Genomic DNA, 21,090 nt, shown 5'->3' with positions numbered 1-21,090 from the left:
GCAGGATTTATAAGTAGACTGCAGAGACTGAAGCGAACTATGAACCAATCGTTGCTCATTCCCAGTAACTATAAGTAGACCACTGCGACGGAAGTGATCTATGTACCAATCGTTCCTCGTACCCAGTAACTATAAGTAGACTGCCATAACTGAAGAGAAATATGTACCAATCGTTCCTCATTCCCGGGAACTATAAGAAGACTGACATGACTGAACCAAACTACGTACCGATCGTTCCTCGTTCCTGGGAACTAAAAGTAGATCTCCGCGATGAAGCGAACTATGAAATGATCGTTCCCCATTCCCGGAAACTATTAGTAGACTGCCGCGACCAAAGCAAACTATGTACTAATCGTTCCTCATTCCCGGGAACTAAAAGTAGACCGTCGCAACCGATTTGAACTATGAACCGATCGTTTCTCATTCCCGGGAACTATAAGTAGACTGCCACGAACGAAGCGAACTATGAACCCATGATTTCTCGTTCCTAGGAATTGTAAGTAGACTGCCGCAACCGAAATGAACTATGTACAGATCGTTAATCATTCCCTGGAACTAAAAGTAGACTGCCGCGAGAGAAGGGAACTAGGAACCGATCGTTCCTCATTCCCATTAACAAAAAGTAGACCACCACTACCAAATAAACAATGAATGGATTGTTCCTCTTTCCCGGGAACTATAAGTAGACCGCCGCGACTGATGCGATCTATGTTATTCATTTCCGGGAAACAAAAGTAGACCGCCGCGACCGAAGCGATATATGTACCGATCGTTCCTCATTCCCGGGAACTAAAAGTTGACCGCCCCATCCAAAGCGAACTATGTACCGATCGTTCCTCATTCCCGGGAACTAAAAGTTGACCGCCGCGCCCAAAGCGAACTATGAACCGATCTATCCTCGATCCCGGGAACTATAAGTAGACTGCCACGACCGAAGTGAACTATGTACCTATCACTCTTCATTATCAGGAACTATAAGTAGACTGCCATGACCGAAGTGATATATGTACTGATCGTTGCTCATTCCTGGGAACTAAAAGTTGACTAAGGCGACAGAAGCGAACTATGTATCAATCATTCCTCATTCCTCGGAACTAAAAGTAGACCGCTGTGTCAAAGCCAACTATGTACTGATCGTTCCTCATTCCCAGGAAGGAAAAGTATATGTGCCGCGACCGAAGCGAACTACGTACTGATCGCTCCTTGATCCCAGGAACTAAAAGTAGACAGCCGCAAGTGTAGCGATATATATACCGATCGTTCCTCCTTCCCGGGAACAAAAAGTAGTCCGACACGACCATAGCGAACTATGTACTGATTGCTCCGCGTTCCTGGGAACTAAAAGTTGATAGCCGCACCCAAAGCGAAGTATGAACCGATCGTTCCTCCATCCCAGGAACTATAAGTAGACTGCCGCGACTGAAGAGAACAATGTACCAATCGTTCTTCATTATCGGGAACTATAAGTAGACTGCAATGACTGAAGCGAAACATGAACCGATTGTTCCTCATTCCCGGGAACTAAAAGTAGACAACCGCAACCGAAGCGAACTATGTACTGATCGTTCCTCTTTCCCAAGAACTAAAAGTAGCCTGCCGGGACCAAAGTGAACTATGAACTGATCATTCCTCATTCTGGGAACTATAAGTAGACTGCTGCGAGTGAAGCAAACTATGAACTGATCGTTCATTGTTCATAGGAACTAAAAGTAGACCACCTTGACTGAAGCGAACTATGAATGGATTGTTGATCATTAATGGGAATTATAAGTAGATCGCTGCTACTGAAGCGATCTATGTACCGATCGTTCCTCATTCCCAGGAACTAAAAGTAGACCACCGTGACTGAGGCCAACTATGTACTGATCGTTCCTCGTTCCCGGGAAGAAAAAGTATATGGCCGCGACCGAAGCGAACTATGTACTGTTCGCTCCTTGTTCCCGGGAACTAAAACTAGACCGTCGCGACCAAAGCGAACTATAAACCGATTGTTCTTCGTTCCCAGGAACTAAAAGTAATCTGCTGCGACCAAAGTGACTTATGAACCGATTGTTCCTCATTCCCACGAACTATAAGTAGACTGCCGCGACCGAAGCGAACTATGTACTGATTCTTCCTCGTTCCCGGGAGCTAAATGTAGACCGCCGTGACCAAAGTGATCTACGAACTGATCGTTCCTCGTTCCTGGGAACTATAAGTAGACTGTCACTAACGAAGCTAACAATGGACCGATTGTTCCTCGTTCCTAGGAACTATAAGTAGACCGCCTCTACTGAAAGAACTATGTACCAATCCTTCCGCATTCCCAGGAATTAAAACTAGACTGCCACGACCAAAGTGAACTGTGAATGGATTGTTCCTCATTAACAGGAATTATAAGTAGATCGCCGCTACCGAAGCAATCTATGTACCGATCGTTCCTCATTCCCGGGAATCAGAAGTTGACTGCCGCGACCGAAGTGAAGTATTTACCGATCATTCCTCATTCCCGGGAATAATAAGTAGACCGCCGTGACCTCAGCGATATATGTACCGATCGTTCCACATTCCCGGGAACGAAAAGTAGATAGCCGCAACCGAAGTGAACTAAGTACTGATCAGTTCTCATTCCTGGGATCTAAAAGTAGACCGCCACAACTGAAGCAATATATGTACCGATCGTTCCTAATGCCCGGGAACTGAAAGTTGACCGCTACGACTGAAACGAACTATGTACCGATTGTTCCTTATCTCCGGGAACTAAAAGTAGACCACTGCGACTGAAACGAACTATGAACCCATAGTTCCTGGCGCACGGGTACTATAAGTAGACCGCCACGACCGAAGCGATCTATGTACCTATCGTTCGAGGTCCCAGGAACTGTAAGTAGACTGTGAAACATCCCCTTAGAAAAATTATACAAGACTGGTCTATGTGAAACGTCCTCTCTGAACAATTATACACGACTGTGTTTATACTGACACACGATATTTTTAGCGCAACGGAATCTGACTTTCAAAAATCCCTACGAAAGAATGGCCCTAACAATAACCTATACGTTTCACAAATCACTTACCTCACAAAAATCTTCGTTACTCAAGCTACTGCAATACAGCGAGCGCCACTACTGCCAGCTAAATAAAAGATTCAAACTACTGAAGGCACTAACTACTGATAGGGATAGTTAGCAAATGAAAGATTTTAATACCGAACAAACAATGTATTTACCTTAATAGTCATAATATATACATCAGTTCGTGACACCAATTCTTACAAATTTCAAACTCCGCCATCTCACGACCCATGTCCACGCGGCTCACCTCCAACTGCGCAACGCTACGCGCTGTTAGCATCCAGCTGTCGTTGCCCAACACTACAATGGCAGACAACAATGCAAACCAGCCACAGACTGCACACGGCACAGCCAGTGATTTCCAGAGCGCTACGTGGCGTTACCAATAAAAAACCTAAACAGCCTACTTACGTAGCCCCCATGCTCCCCACAAATAATTTTACAAATTGTTTTGGGCAGTGGCCAATACAGATTTGAAAAAAAATTTTCATAATTACAATAAGAAAGAATTGCACACACTTATCGATACAATGTTGGTCAAAAGCAAAAATTTTCTCACAGTCCATAAAGACAGTCCTGATGATTCATCACAGCATAATAGCAGTGTTTTTGCTCAATGTCTGAGCAATAAAAGAAATTGCACACGGAAGTAATGGATTTTCATGCAGTCTTGAAGAAGTAGTGTTGTCCTTCCAACGGAAAGACATGCTGACAGGTAATGGGACACAACAGAGCAAACCCACAGCAGAGTCAGTCGAAGTTTTGAAGAATATCGGTAGGTTGGTCATCACAGAGCAGACCCACTGTAGTCCTGGTAGAGAGTATGGTGTTGGTGGGCCACCAGAGGTGCAGACCCACTGCAGTCCTTGTAGAAATGATGATATTGGTGAGTCATCAAAGGTTTAGACCCACTGTAGTCCTTGTAGAGATGGCTAGCAGCCAAGTGTTGCGATTGTGCAGGTGCACAATCACCATCGAAGAGTCTTGCGGAGATTATAGCAAGTCCATAGACCACAACTTGTGCAATCACAAAAATTGTTATTTAAATGTCCTTAGAACCAGTAATGCTGTTATCCAGTCCCTTACTGAATTATTAACACACGTGCAAACACTATCAGTCCCTACTTCTCCCATATTGTCCATATACTATGATCAACAGAAATGTGTGCAGTGAAATGTAACTTACAAGTTACTTAATTTGATGAACAGGTGTGAATTACAATTTTATAACATGAGAATACAATAACAAAGGTACAAAATATATCATTAAAGAACATAATAGTACAGATAAAATTAGCAGTAATACAGGCTTTACAAAAGAATCGAAATAACATATACATCAGTGTTACAGGAATTATGACAGGAGCACATACATAAAAAATCAGAATAAATTTCGAAACATCAACTTCACACATGAGCATTAAAGCAAAATAGAATAAATAATGTCTAAATATATTTACAAAGTAAATAACATATTACTGATGCAAATTATATTTGAGGAAAACAGTATTCCTCATCATAGTGAATGTAGCTTAGTATTAGAACAGAAAAAATTCTATGAAATTGTACACAGAGACAGGAAGAAACAAATACACAAGGGTACACAAACACATAGTGGGATAACACAAAAGGAAAGGACAGGGTTTGTTTTCAGGGTAACATTTGGTAGTGGAGTCCAACCCAAAACTTCATTCCATAGATCGCCCCTCTTATTTCAACATTTGCTCCATCCAAAAAAAAAAAATCCTATCGAATCATGCTTTCTGTATTCTGTTCTCATCCTCTTTCAAAAATAGTTTTCCTCCACTGTACACTACTTTTTTTTGGCCAAACCATTTTCTTATAGCTTCTCAATGCTTTTCTTCCAATTCATCATAGTTAGTTTCTTATATAGTCTACCCCCTCTTAAGCTAACTTAAACCTACTGAGCTCAGATGCTAAACTAAGGGACGAGGCAATGCAGCAGCACAAAACAATTAATACAAACAGCAATATCAAAAAAAAAACAATGGAAATTGGCAAAGCAAGCAGCAGTAAATGTAATAACTTATATCTAAACATGACAAACCCACAAGCAGAAAAAATAGTACACTAAAGTCAACAATGCAGATAAGAGAAATGTATATTCACATCTTAATGTCTATGAAATGAAAGTGGCACACTACAAAAACTAATTCTAAAAAAAAATTACCAAGTACTGGAAAAGAAAATTATATATGCAGTTACTGTTACTAGTCCCTTCTTATTGTTCTTTCCTTTCCAAGTGCTCCTTTATTTGAAGAATGTGGATCATAAAATTATTATTTAACATACCTGTTGACAGAAAGTTTTCGCATTAGCAAATGCATTTAATTTTATTTTATAAAACCAATGCTGTAACACAGCTGGAAAACAGATATAAAATGAAACAGGCAACTATGAAAGGCAAAGCATAAAAATATCATTCAATAGTCATGTGACAATTCATAAGTTAGTACAAATTCTCTCAACTCTCGTAGAAAGATGCTTGTCATTGTCAGGTATGCAGATGTAAGAAAATATCTTTCCAAGTAATGAGCGTGTCGTTTTTACGATGCTTTATACAAAGGAATGTCAATAACGAGGAAATGACCTCTTTATTTTTTTCTCCACGTGTGCCTCTGAAAGGCACACACTAATGGCTTGTTTCCAGGTGGCTGTCGCTCAGCTGGGTGCCGACGACGCATTACGTGCAGGTGGTCACTTAACTTTCTTACGGAAATATTTACGATTCCAGTTTACGCTACAGTGGCAGTCTCATATAAAAATATTTTCACAGGTTGAGAATTTGCGTTACAAATGTGTAGAAACAAAATCCTATTGATATAATAGTGCTAAAAAAAATTTCGTCGGCATTGTAATACATTCACGCATTTACATACATTTCATAACTCTTAAAGTACGATTCTCGGTTTCCAACATCCCTTTTCACAAACCAGAGTCCCTTACCACTACTCTTTATTCCTTACCTTATTCGTCGACCCTTCTTCAATATTTCATCATAACGGATACGTAGCATAACCAAATAACTCATATAGCATCAGATTACTGATCATAAACATATTGCAACAGCATAATACACATAGTCATCGTAATACTAACATCATAACACCTCAGTCAAATTCTCAAAATCGTCGTAGCTTCCTCCAATAACTTCAAAACCTAAAAAATTCTCTGCTCATGTCAAAAGTGTCATCTACCTCAAACGTACTTTAAAAATCGAGATCCCATACCAAATACATCATTCAAAGCTCTCATAGTATCACAATGGTTCTGAAAAAAATATGAACAGATCACAAAGTACAGACAAATTACAATTTCGTAAGTGTGAAGTTATCCAACTGTGTAATTACGTAAATATCTGTCACTGATGTAGTATAATAAATGTTTGTTTCTCTCAGTTAAATGATCAGATAGCTGTGTAATTTATGTGTTAGAGAAATATGGTACCGATGTGTAAAGTTGTATAATCAAATACCACATTAGCTAGGGCTCCTTGTGCTTGCCATACACATGGTACACAAAGTAAGCGTGTACCCCCCTGAGGATTAATGTAATTATATCCTCAGGTGTTACAGATTACAGCAATGGAATGAAATGTATCACGGAAAACCTTTGTATCATTGTACTTCAAATATCTTTAAAAATAAATGTTTTAAGTACAAAATTAATCACTCAAATACGTGTACTGTAGCGCTAAACTGTGTGTCTTGTTGTACGAATAATCTCCGTGCTGTGGAAGTGTCGTAGTTATCGTCCTCCGAAAGCTAAGTTCTGCAGAAGTCAATGTACTTACCTCATGATAAACAAAAGTGAAATTTTTTCGTATAGATATCGTAGTTACTACGCTTATTGCTGTGATGAAGTAAGTACTGTACTATAACGTATAATTGTGCTACAGAAAAGGCTGTCTCATTGTAGCTATACCACAAAGTTACTACTAAAACATGTTTTCCTTTCCAGAAGAATTCAGAAAAACTGTGCAGATATAAAACAGACACACCGCAAAAGCACAATGTAAATTGTGTCACACATTAGTAGCGTCGTGATATAATCGTGTAGCTATCAAAGAAACCAAACGCTAAGTCATCTTTAATCTCACAGAATGTACTTCAAATAAAGAATGTCTTTTCAACTGAACCAAAATGTTGCATTAAAACCTCATTAACAGTATATGTTCTAAGTATGTAAGCCTTATAGTCGTTACGTAATCGTGCAACTAACATGCAAGAATGTACAAATAACAACACTGTGTCGTCTGTTCACTATAACAATGCATTCGTAATTTCTGTTTAAAAATGTTTCCTAGGTTCTAGATTGGATAGTTAACTTCAAAACATTGTTGCATGCTAACAGTTTCTCAGTGTGACAAAGCATACTAGTAACGTGAAATTAACAGCTTTATGACAAAGACAAGGTTAAATAGCAGATTATCTTTCAATAAACGGTTTTACATGTGAAATGTGGTGTAAACCTATACTCTTCCTAGTACGCAGAGTTTCAACTTCAACGCAATTATCATGTGGTATACGTCGGTAAGGAAGACTGGAATTTTGCTCAAGGTTAGCTTATGTTTTCTCTGGGCCCGCCGGCGCACGCGGCTGCCTGCGGTGGGAGTCATTGTCTGTTTCTTTGTTGGCGCGCGTCGTTATTGGGTTTAGGAGACCTAACTTCTACAAATTCACCTTGCCGAGAGGGCCCTGTTCTGTTTGAATCCCGCCAGTTCTGATGCAATTCAGGTTTGTCGTTACGATCATATCGTCTGTCGTCATGTCGGTAATTTCTGTAATTAACTTCTTGTCGGTCACGTGGTGGAGAATTTCTCCCTGAATCGTAACTGCGCGCTGGACCGTTGCGTCTGAAGTTTTTCCGTCTCCCTTGATAATAATTATTTTGGTTCCCGTATTGTCTGTTTCTCTGATTGTGTCTCATTACTACGGAAATGCGATCTTTCTCTGTAACTGTTACTCTGCCAGTGGTTGTCATATGGGTGGTGTCTGTTTTGGTCACGATTTGTGTTGTGAGAATGGCCTTTTCGTGTCCAGTTATTGTTTCTTTCATCGCGGAATTGCGACGAATGTGACCTGTAGTGATTGTTTTCCTGCTTTCGCATCCCGCGACTGTCTGCGTCAATTTCTAATTCTTGTAAGAGTCCCTGAAAAGCTCCAATGTCGTCTTTGCAACGTCCTGCCAAAACAATATTCCTTAAATGTTCAGGCAATTTGATTAAGCAAATACGGATGAGTTCTGACGGGCTGTATGGGTTTGAAAGATACTGGTTCTTATGCAACATGTCTTCAAAATATTTGACAAGACTGGAAAATTCAGATTGTTCAAAGTGTTTCATCATCATGATGCTATGTTTTAGTCGGTCTTGTGTAGCTTGAGACCAATATGCTAAGAGGAAGGCATGATAAAATTCTCCTTCACTGTGGCAATCGTGAATTACCGATCGCATTCTTACAGCTGGTTCTTTCTCTAAATAGCCACATAAATTCTAATCTGTGCTCTAATGACCAGTTGTAGGGGAAACAATGAGAGAATTGATGAAGCCACGCTTGTGGATGAATGTCGTTGCCAGAATTCTTAAATGTTTTGAATTTACGTGTAGTAATGAACAGCTTATAGTCAAAATCATCGTGTCGGCGGGTCGCATGTCGGTCATTGTTACGTCGTTTCGACGGTTACATCTCAAAATTCGGTGTACTTTGCCAATTTCTTTCATAATCTCCGAACTGCCCTGTGTTATTATTTTGTGGCAGTACCGTATTTTTATGTCCCTCTTCCCGTATTGGAGTGTGAGTGTCCTCTGAAATACGTAATTCTTGTGTTACCTGTGTCAGCTGATCTTGTACTTACCGGATTTCTCTTTGGTGTTGCGTATTAATTTTAATTCTGATTTTGTTTGAATTTCCTAATTTGTTCGAACTCTTCTGTGTCATTAAAGACTACCGGTTTTGTGTCGTTCAGATTATCATCTACCTTCGTAGATAAATTATTTAGCTGATCCGAAAGTTCAACTACTTTCTCCGATAATGAACTAATGCTCTCCATGTGTCTTTCTGAACCAATTTTCAGAGTATCTACTGTGTCCTTTAAGTTTTCTTAAGTTTTTGCAAGTTGCGTGACTGAATCGGTAGATGCAACTGAGTCAATTTTAGCTTGCAAGGTCTCATGATTTTCATGAACAATTGTTTGCAGTTCTTTTATGGCTGCATTGTGATTCTGTAATGCATTTTCATGCCGCGAAAAAATAGGTTGTAAATACTCACAAATTTGTGTTTTAAGTCATTACAGACTTTTTGACATTTCGATTCAATGTTATGTAACTCAGTAGTTAAATGTTCACGTGTTTGTTCAAGTGTGGTGTTTAACTTCCTAAGATTTTGTTCCATTGTGTCTGACTTTTGAAGCTTTTGCTGTGTTTGTCTCTGATTTTGTTCCATTGTGTCTAACTTTTGAAGATTTTGCCCCATTTGTTTCTAATTTTGTTCCATTTGTTGCATTAATTGCAATAATAATGTATTAGTGTCTGGAATCTGTTTTTCTATGTTTTTCGGCAGTGCAACATGTACATTTTGACAGGCAGAAAATGTGTCTTGACTCATTTGAGAAAACGGTGAGGACCCATAACCTAAGTCTACAATATTTGCAATATTGTGTTCTGTCATTTCGGATTCCTGAGGCGAGCTCTTGCCGACTGATCGATCGATAATTGTTCCCTGTTCACTACTTGTTTCATTGTCTACACCATTATTTGCCGCCCGCTCCATTTGCTTATGCACAATTACCAAATTACTACTTCGAATGTCTGTTAATTCACTACACAGTGGTGCTGATAAGCGACGCTCGTCGTCACTATTATTTCTCAGTTTCCTTTGCAGCCTAGTGTTACGTTTTTCACACGCCATTATTGTCACAATATTTCACACGATAACACATAAAAGCACAATTTGAAGAGCAAAAATAACAGAACACATTAACATAGCGCTGAAAATAATATGTAGTTAATTGCAAGTGCAGCTGAAAAATACTTGGTGCAAATCTACATGCATGCTACAACTGTTTTACTGTACAACAATGAAAGACTACAACTACAAAGGAGATTCTCTCTACAATTACGCGCTAGCAATAAACAAAATCTACACTTATTACACAAACTACAAGAAGAAAATCAGAAGATTCCAGTGAGGTATCCTCGGCTAAGGGTCGACATATGAAATGTCCCCTTAGAAAAATTATACAAGACTGGTCTATGTGAAACGTCCTCTTTGAACAATTATACACGACTGTGCTTAAACTGACACACAATATTTTTAGCGCAACGGAATCTGACTTTCAAAAATCCCTACGAAAGAATGGCCCTGACTGACAATAACCTATAAGTTTCACAAATCACTTACCTCACAAAAATCTTCGTTACTCAAGCTACTGCAATACAGCGAGCGCCACTACTGCCAGCTAAATAAAGGATTCAAACTACTGAAGGCACTAACTACTGACAGGGATAGTTAGCAAATGAAAGATTTTAATACCGAACAAACAATGTATTTACCTTAATAGTCATAATATATATATCAGTTCATGACACCAATTCTTACAAATTTCAAAACTCCGCCATCTCACGACCCACGTCCACCACTGCTGGCTGCTCACCTCCAACTGCGCAACGCTACGCGCTGTTAGCATCCAGCTGTCGCTGCCCAACACTACAATGGCAGACCAGCCACAGACTGCACACGGCACAGCCAGGGATTTTCAGAGCGCTACTTGGCGTTACCAATAAAAAAACCTAAACAGCCTACTTACAACTGCCGTGACTGAAGCGAACTATGAACCGATTGTTTCTTGTTCCCAGGAACTATAAGTACACTGCCGCAACCTAAGCGAACAAAGTTCCGATCGTTCCTTGTTCCCGGGAATCAAAAGTAGACCAATGCGACTGAAGCGCAGAATCTCCAATCGTTGCTCATTGCCGAGAATTATAAGTAGACCGCCGCGACCGAAGCGATATATGTGACGAATGTTCCTCATTCCTGGGAACTAAAAGTTGATCGAGGCGACAGAAGCGAACAATGTACCGATCGTTCCTCAATCCTGGGATCTAAAAGTAGACCGCCGATACCGCAGCCAACTATGTACTGATCTTCCTCGTTCCCGGGAAGAAGAAGTATAAGGCTGAGACCGAAGCAAACTATGTACTGATCGCTCCTCATTCACGGGAACTAAAAGTAGACAGCCACAAGCGAAGCAATATATGTACCGATCATTCCTCATTCCCGGGAACTAATAGTTGACTGCCGCGACCGAAGCGAACTATGCACCGATCATTCCTCATTCCTGGGGAAAAAAAGTAGACCGTCGCGACCGAAGTGAACTATGTACTGATCGTTCCTCGATCTCGGGAACAAAAAGTAGACCGTCGCAACCGAAGGGAACTATGTAGCGATCGTTCCTCTTTCCAGGGAACTAAAAGAAGACTGCTGCGAACGAAGAAAACTATAAACCGTTTGTTCTTCGTTCCCAGGAACTAAAAGTAGTCTGCTGCGATCAAAGTGAATTATGAACTTATTGTTCCTCGTTCCCACGAACTATTAGTAGACTGCCGCGACCGAAGCGAACTATGAACTGATCGTTCCTCGTTCCTAGGAAATATAAGTAGACCGCCGTGACTGAAGGAACTATGTACCGATTGTTCCGCATTACCAGGAACTAAAAGTAGACTGCCACGACAGAAGCGAACTATGAATGGATTGTTCCTCATTCCGGGGAACTATAAGTAGATCGCTGCTACCAAAGTGTTCTTTGTACCATTCGTTCCTCATTCCCAAGAATCAAAAGTAGACCGCCACAACTGGAGCAAAGTATGTACCGATCGTTCCTCATTCCCGGGAAATAGAAGTAGACCGCCGCGACCGAAGAAACTATAACCCGATCGTTCCTCGTTCCCAAGTACTATAAGTAGACTGCGTCGACTGAAGTGAGCTATGTACCGATCGTTGCTCGTTCCCGGAAACTATAAGTAGACCGCCACGAAAAAAGCGATCTATGTACCAATCGTTTCTTGTACCTGTGAACTATAAGTAGACTGCTGCAACTGAAGCGAACGATGTACCGATCGTTCCTTGTTCCCGGAAGCTAAAAGTAGACCGTCGCGAGCGAAGCGAACTATGATCCAATCGGTCCTTGTTCCCGGGAACTATAAGTAGACTGCCACGACCAAAGTGAACTATGTACTGTTTGCTCTCCATTCTCGGGAACTATAAGTAGATCGCCACAACCGAAGCGATCTATGTACCGATCATTCCTCATTCCCAGGAACCAAAAGTAGACTGCCACAACTGAAGCGAACTGTGTACAGATCGTTCCTCATTCCTAGAAACTAAAAGTAGATGGCTGCGACCGAAGCAACCTATGAACCGATCGTTCCTCGTCCCCGAGTGCTATATAGACTGCCGCGACCGGGACGAACTATGAAATTTTTGCTGCTCAATCCCAGGAACTAAAAGTAAACCTCCGCGACCGAAGTGATCTATGTACCAATCGTTCCTCGTACCCAGTAACTATAAGTAGACTGCTGTGACCACAGCCTACTATGTACCGACCATTCCTCGTTCCCGGGAACTGAAAGTACAGTGCCATGACCGAAGTTAACTATGAACCAATCGATCCTCGTTCCCGGAAATAATTTGTAGACTGCCGCGACCGAAGTGAACTATGTACCTATCATTCCTCGTTCCTGGGAACTAAAAGTAGACCGCCGCGACCGAAGCGAACTATGAACCGATCATTCCTCAGTCATGGGAACTATAAGTAGACTGCCGTGACCGAAGCAGACTAAGAACGGATTATATCTCGTTCCCAGGAACTATACGTAGACTGCCGCGACCGAAGCGAACTATGTACTGATCGTTCCTCGTTCCCGGGAACTAAAAACAGACCGCCGAGACGGAAGCAATCTATGTACCGATCGTTCCTCATTCCCAGGAACTAAAAGTAGACCACCACAACCGAAGCGAACTATGTACCAATCGTTCCTCGTACCCAGTAAATATACGTAGACTGCGGTGACTGATGCGAACTATGTTCCAATTGTTCCTCGTTCCCGGGAACTAAAACTGTACCGCCGCAACTGAAGCGACCTATGAACCGATCGTTCTTCATTCCCAGGAATTATTAGTAGACTGCCGCAACTGAAGCGAACTGTGTACCTATCGTTCCTCGTTCCTGGGAACTAAAAGTAGACCGCCGTGACGGAAGCGAACTATGAACCGATTGTTCCTCATTCCCGGGAACTATAAGTAGACTGCCGCGATGGAAGCGAACTATGAACTGATCGTTCCTCGTTCCCGAGTACTATAAGTAGACTGCCACAACCGAAGTGAACTATGAACCAATCGTTGGTCATTCCCGGGAACTATAAGTAGACCCCCGCGACCGAAGCGAACTATGAACCCATTGTTTCTCGTTCCCAGGAACTATAAGTAGATTGCTTGACCAAAACGAACTATTTACCGATCGTTCCTCATTCTCGGGAACTAAAAGTAGACTGCCACGAGTGAAGCAAACTATGAACCAATCGTTCCCTTTTCCCAGGAACTATAAGTAGACCGCCACGAACAAAGCGAAGTATGTACCGATCGATCCTCATTCCTGGGAATGATAAGTAGAATGCCGCGACCGAAGTGATATATGTACCGATCATTCCTCATTCCCAGGAACTAAAAGTTGACCGCCGTGACCAAAGCATACTATGTACTGATTGTTCCTCATTCCAGGGAACTAAAAGTAAGCCGCCGTGACCGAATCGAACTATGAACTGATCGTTCCTCATTCCCAAGTGTAAAAGTAGACTGCCGCAAACGAAGCGAACTATGAACCGATTGTTTCTCGTTCCCAGGGACTATATTTTGACTGCCATGACCGAAGCAAAATATGTACCGATCGTTCCTCATTCCCGGGATCTAAAAGTAGACCGCTGTGACCAAAGTGCAATATGAACCGATCGTTCCTCATTATCGGGAACTATAAGTAGACTGCCATGACCAAAGCGAACTATAAACTGATCATTCCTCAGTCCCGGGAACAAAAAGTAGACAGGCGCAACCAAAGCGTACTATGTACCAATCGTTCCTCATTCCCGGGAACAAAATTAGACTGCCGTGACCAAAATGATCTATGTACCAATCGTTCCTCATTCCGGGAAACTATAAGTAGATCGCCGCGACCGAAGGCGATCTATGTACCACTCTTTCCTCGTACCTGGGAACTATAAGTAGACTGCTGCGACTGAAGCGAATTATGTACCAATCGTTCCTCATTCCTGGGAACTGAAAGTATACCGCCGACAGACAAACGAACTATGAACCGCTCGTTCCTTGTTCCCGGGAACTAAAAGTAGACTGCCACGACTGAAGCGAACTATGAACCAATCGTTCCTCATTCCCACGAACTAAAAGTGGACCGCCTCGACCGAAGCGAACTATGAACCGATCATTCCTACTTTGCGGGAAGAATAAGTAAACCGCCGCAACCGAAGCGATCTAGATACCGCTCGTCCCCGTTCCCAGGAACTATAAGCAGACCGCCACGACTGAAGCAAACTATGAACCGATCGTTCCTCATTCCCGGGATCTAAAAGCGGACTGCCCCGACCAAAGCGATCTATGTACCGATCGTTCCTCATTCCCGGGAACTATATGTAGACCGCCCCGACCAAAGTGAAATATGAACCGATCAATCCTCATTCCCGGGAAGTATAAGTAAACCGCCGTGACCGTAGTGATCTATGAACTGTTCGTTCCTCATTTCCGGGAACTATAAGTAGACCCCCAGGACGAAGCGAACTATGAACCGATCATTCCTCATTCATGTGAACTAGAAGTGGACCGCCCTGACCAAAGCGATCTATGTACTGATTGTTCCTCATTTCGGGTACTAAAAGTAGACCGCCGCGACCGAAATGAAGTATGTATCGATCGTTCCTCATTCTTGGGAACTATAAGTAGACCGCCGTGACTGAAGCGATATATGTACCGATCGTTAGTCATTCCCGGGAACTAAAAGTTGACCGTCGCGACCATAACGAACTATGAACTGATAGTTCCTCATTCCTGGGAACTAAAACTAGACCGCCACGACTGAAGCGAACTATGAACCGATAGATCCTCATTCATCTCAACTGACAGTGGACCACCCTGACAGAAGTGAACAATGAACCGATAGTTCCTCATTCCAAGGAACTAAAAGTAGACCTTCGGGACCAAAGCGAACAATGAACCGATCGTTCCTCATGCCCGGGTACTAAAAGTAGACCGCCACGTCTGAAACGAACTATGAACCGATCATCCCTCGTTCCCGAGTACTATAAGTAGACTGCCTCGTTCCTGGGAACTGAAAGTATGCCACCACGACCGAAGCGAACTATGAACCGATTGATCCTTGTTCCCGGAAATATTTTGTAGACAGCTCCGACGAAAGCGATCTATGTACCGATCGTTCCTCATTCTCTGGAACTATAAGTAGACCGCCGTGACTGAAGCGGTATATGTACCGATCGTTAGTCATTCCCAGGAACTAAAAGTTGACCGTCGCGACCATAACGAACAATGAACCGCTCGTCCCTCGTTCCTGGGAACTAAAACTAGACCACCACAACTGAAGCGAACTATGAATCTATCGTTCCTCGGTCCCGGGAACTGAAAGTACGCCGACACGACCGAAGCGAACTATGAACCGATTGTTACTCATTCCCGGGAACTATAGGAAGAGTGCCGCGACCGAAGCAAACTATGAACCGATTATTTCTCGTTCCCAGGAACTATAAGTAGATTGCCGTGACCGAAGCGAGCTATGTACCGATTGTTCCTCGTTCCCAGGATCTAAAAGTTGACCACTCCGACCAAAGTGAAATATGAACCGATCAATCCTCATTCCCGGGAAGTATAAGTAAACCGCCGCGACCGTAGTGATCTATGAACAGTTCGTTCCTCATTTCCGGGAACTATAAGTAGACCCCCAGGACGAAGCGAACTATGAACCGATCATTCCTCATTCATGTGAACTAAAAGTGGACCGCCCCGACCAAAGCGATCTATGTACTGATTGTTCCTCATTTCCGGGTACTAAAAGTAGACCGCCGCGACCGAAATGAAGTATGTATCGATCGTTCCTCATTCTTGGGAACTATAAGTAGACCGCCGTGACTGAAGCGATATATGTACCGATCGTTAGTCATTCCCGGGAACTAAAAGTTGACCGTCGCGACCATAACGAACTATGAACTGATAGTTCCTCATTCCTGGGAACTAAAACTAGACCGCCACGACTGAAGCGAACTATGAACCGATAGATCCTCATTCATCTTAACTGACAGTGGACCACCCTGACCGAAGCGAACAATGAACCAATCGTTGCTCATTCCAAGGAACTAAAAGTAGACCTTCGCGACCAGAGCGAACAATGAACCGATCGTTCCTCATGCCCGGGTACTAAAAGTAGACTGCCACGTCTGAAACGAACTATGAACCGATCATCCCTCGTTCCCAAGTACTATAAGTAGACTGCCTCGTTCCCGGGAACTGAAAGTATGCCACCACGACCGAAGCGAACTATGAACCGATCGATCCTTGTTCCCGGAAATATTTTGTAGACAGCTCCGACGAAAGCGATCTATGTACCGATCGTTCCTCATTCTCTGGAACTATAAGTAGACCGCCGTGACTGAAGCGATATATGTACCGATCGTTAGTCATTCCCAGGACCTAAAAGTTGACCGTCGCGACCATAACGAACAATGAACCGCTCGTCCCTCGTTCCTGGGAACTAAAACTAGACCACCACGACTGAAGCGAACTATGAATCTATCGTTCCTTGGTCCCGGGAACTGAAAGTACGCCGACATGACCGAAGCGAACTATGAACCAATTGTTCCTCATTCCCGGGAACTATAAGAAGAGTGTAGCGACCAAAGCAAACTATGAACCGATTATTTCTCGTTCCCAGGAACTATAAGTAGATTGCCGTGACCGGAGCGAGCTATGTACCGATTGTTCCTCGTTCCCAGGATCTAAAAGTTGACCGCTGAGACCAAAGTGAACTATGAACCGATCATTCCTCGATCCCGGGAACGAAAAGTAGACCGCCGAGACTGAAGCAAGATATGTATCGATCGTTCCTCACTCCTGGGAACTAAAAGTTGACCGCCGGGACCGAAGTGAACCATGTACCGATCGTTCCTCATTCCCGGGAACTAAAAGTAGACCACCGAGATGGAAGCGATCTATGTACGATCGTTCCTCATTCCCAGGAACTAAAAGTAGACCGCCGCAACCGAAGCGAACTCTGTTCCAATTGTTCCTCGTTCCCGGGAACTAAAAGGAGACCGCCGCGACCGAAGCAAACTATGAACCGATCGTTCCTCATTCCCGGAAAGTATAAGTAGACCGCCGCGACCGTAGTGATCTATGAACCGTTTGTTCCTCATTTCCGGGAACTATAAGTAGACCGCCACGACCGAAGCAAACTATGAACCGATCATTCCTGACTCATGTGAACTAAAAGTGGACCGCCCTGACCAAAGCGATCTATGTACCGATCGTTCCTCATTTCCGGGTACAAAAAGTAGACCGCCGTGACCGAATTGAAGTATGTATCAATCGTTCCTCATTCTCAGGAACTATAAGTAGACTGCCGTGACTGAAGCGATATATGTACCTATCGTTAGTCTTTCCTGGGAACTAAAAGTTGACCGTCGCGACGATAACGAACTATGAACCGATAGTTCCTCGTTCCCGGGAACTAAAACTAGACCACCATGACTGAAGCGAACTATGAACCGATTGTTCCTTATTCCTGTTAACTAACAGTGGACTGCCCCGCCCGAAGCGAATAATGAACCGATCATTACTCGTTCCCAGGAACTAAAAGTAGACCACCGCGACCGAAGCGAATTATGAACCGAATGTTCCTCATTCCCAGGAACTAAAAGTGGACAGCCGCAACCGAAGCGACCTACATACCGATCGTTCCCCGTTCCCATGAACTATATGTAGACCGCTACGACCGAAGCGAACTATGAACTGATCGTTCCTCATTCCCAGGAACTAAAAGTGGACCGCCGCAACCGAAGCGATCTAGATACCGATTGTTCTCCGTTCCCAGGAACTATATGTAGACTGCCACGACTGAAGCGAACTATGAACCGATCGTTCCTCATTCCCAGGAACTAAAAGTAGACCGCCACGACTGAAGCGAACTATGAACCAATCGTTCCTCATTCCCAGGAACTAAAAGTGGACTGCCGCAACTGAAGCGATCTAGATACCGATCGTTCCCCGTTCTCAGGAACTATATGTAGACCGCCACGACTGAAGCAAACTATGAACCGATTGTTGCTCATTGCCGGGAACTAAAAGTGGACTGCCCTGACCAAAACGATCTATGTACCGATCGTTCCTCATTCCCGGGAACTAAAAGTAGACCGCCCCTACCAAAGTGAACTATGAACCAATCGTTCCTCGTTCCCGGGAACTAAAACTAGACTGCCACGACTGAAGCGAACCATGAACCTATCATTCCTCATTCCTGTTAACTAAAAGTGGACCACCCCGACCGAAGCGAACTATGAACTGATCGTTCCTCGTTCCCGAGAACTATAAGTAAACCGCCGTGAGAGTAGCGATGTATGAACCATTCTTTCCTCGTTCCCGGGAACTATAAGTAGACCCCCGCGTCCAAAGCGACCTATGTACCAATCGTTCCCCATTCCCAGGAACTATAAGTAGACCGCCACGACTGAAGCAAACTATGAACCGATCGTTCCTCATTCCCAGGAACTAAAAGTGGACTGCCCCGTCAAAAGGGATCTATGTACTGATCGTTCCTCATTCCTGGGAACTAAAAGTAGACAGCCACAACCAAAGCGAACTATGAACCGATCGTTCTCATTCCCGGGAAGTATAAGTAGACCGCCGTGACTGTAGCGATCTATGTACCATTCGTTCCTCATTTCCGTTAACCATAAGTAGACTCCCGGGACCGAAGCGAACTATGTACCGATCGTTCATCGTTCCCGGGAACTAAAAGTCGACCACCACGACCAAAGTGAACTATGAACCGATCGTTCTTTGTTTCCGGGAACTATAAGTAGACTTCCCCGACTGAAGCGAACTATGTACCGATCGTTCCTCTTTCCCGGGAACTAAAAGTAGACCGCGGCTACCGATGCGAATTATGAACCGATCGATCCTCATTTCCGGGAACTATAAGTAGACTGCTGCATCTAGAGCAAACTATGAACCAATTGTTCTTTGTTCCCTTGAACTATAAGTAGACTTCCGCGACTGAAGCGAACTATGTACTGACCGTTCCTCGTTCCCGGGAACTGAAAGGAGACCGCCGTGACCAAAGCAAACTATGAACCGATATTTTCTCATTCCCGAGAACTATAAGTAGACCGCCGCGACCGAAGCGATCTATGTACCGATCGTTCCTCGTTCCCAGGAACTATAAGTAGACTGCCGCGACCGAAGCGAACTATGAACCGATCGTTCTTCGTTCCATGGAAATATAAGTAGACCGCCACGACCGAAGTGTACTATGAACTGATCGTTGCTTGGAATTCGTTCCTCAGACCTTCCGTTCATCTTGGTGAACCGTTCCTTTGCATCTGTTCGTTTGCGAACTACCCATCTCTACTCGTGACTTCTGCAGCACCGCCTGCGCTTGTGCTGCTGGTTTATGGCAGTGTGCGTCCACAAAGTAATGTCCCAGGCTGTTTTTTACTGTCAACTTGAATGCTAACGTCAATGTGGCGTCTGTAATGGAAAGTAAATTTCCATTGCTTCATTACAAGGCACTTTCCTTATGACTTAGATCTCTTGCACCTTCCAGAAAAGAAAAGTAAGACCATCAAATTCCCAAAATTCTGGCAGATAATTTAACTTATCGGCTAATGTAGACCACTTGATTATTTGCGGCTTCTTAACACAGTGCTTTCTAAACTGGGGGTAATTTTCCAATAATGGATAGAAGGTAATTTCCTGAGGCTGAAAACAAAAAGGGTTCAACTGTGTTTCGATCACGGAACTAAATTATTATTGAAAGATAAGTTCTATTATCGTTTTCTGTATGTTTGTAATACTTATTACATTTATTACTTATAATTGTATTTCACTATTGTTGCATTTGCGCCCATGTGTGTGTGTGTGTGTGTGTTTTGTGTGTGTTTGTGTGTGTGTGTGTATGTGTATGTGTATTTTTGTCAATGGCCTTAGTGGCCGAAAGGTTTATTTGTGACAGTCATGTTCTTGTGCCTATCTGCGACTCATCTTCTCCTCTAAATGGTGAGTACTAACTTTCGTTTTCATGATATTGTTACATTCCGTCCTGGATTTTCCTTTGTTTCATCATTATTACTGTGTGATACTAAGTCTCTGACAAAATTATCCCACTTTTTTTACTGCGAACAATTGATGTATTTGAATCTAGTGTCCTTGCATGAGCCGACCTTGAACCTTCGTGCTTGTGTTCGAATTTTTTCCCACCTGTCGATAACGCCAGTTGCTGGCCACCGACAGGTGAGTGAGGCAGTGTGTAGTCTCAGTGTTTTCATCGCAAGGGAAACGACAGAACGACTGGAGCAGTGCTACTGCATGAAATTTTGCCAGAAACTGGGCGGCAGCCAGGTGGAAACCATTGGGAAGATCAGAGGGCTTTAGGTGACGATGCTATGGGCATAACTCAGATTAAGGAGCCGTACAATCTGTTTGACCGGTGCTCATCGGTGGAGAGAGAGCCTCCCACGAGTCAGCCATCAACATGCCGAAATGACCAGGCCACTACTAAAGTGAACGCCGTGATGGTGTGGCACCGTCGTGTGACATCCGGAGAGACTGCGAAGATTTGGCCATGACGAGAGTGTCACCGAAATTCGTGGCGAAGCTGCTGACGGCGGAGCAAAAGCAACTTTGTGTTGAAGTCTCACAGGATACTTTGGATTCCACAAACAGTGACCCCT

The sequence above is a fragment of the Schistocerca gregaria genome, chromosome 4 (genome assembly GCF_023897955.1).
Source record: "Schistocerca gregaria isolate iqSchGreg1 chromosome 4, iqSchGreg1.2, whole genome shotgun sequence".
In the NCBI taxonomy this organism is placed as follows: Eukaryota; Metazoa; Arthropoda; class Insecta; order Orthoptera; family Acrididae; genus Schistocerca; species Schistocerca gregaria.
This window is presented reverse-complemented; position numbering follows the sequence as displayed.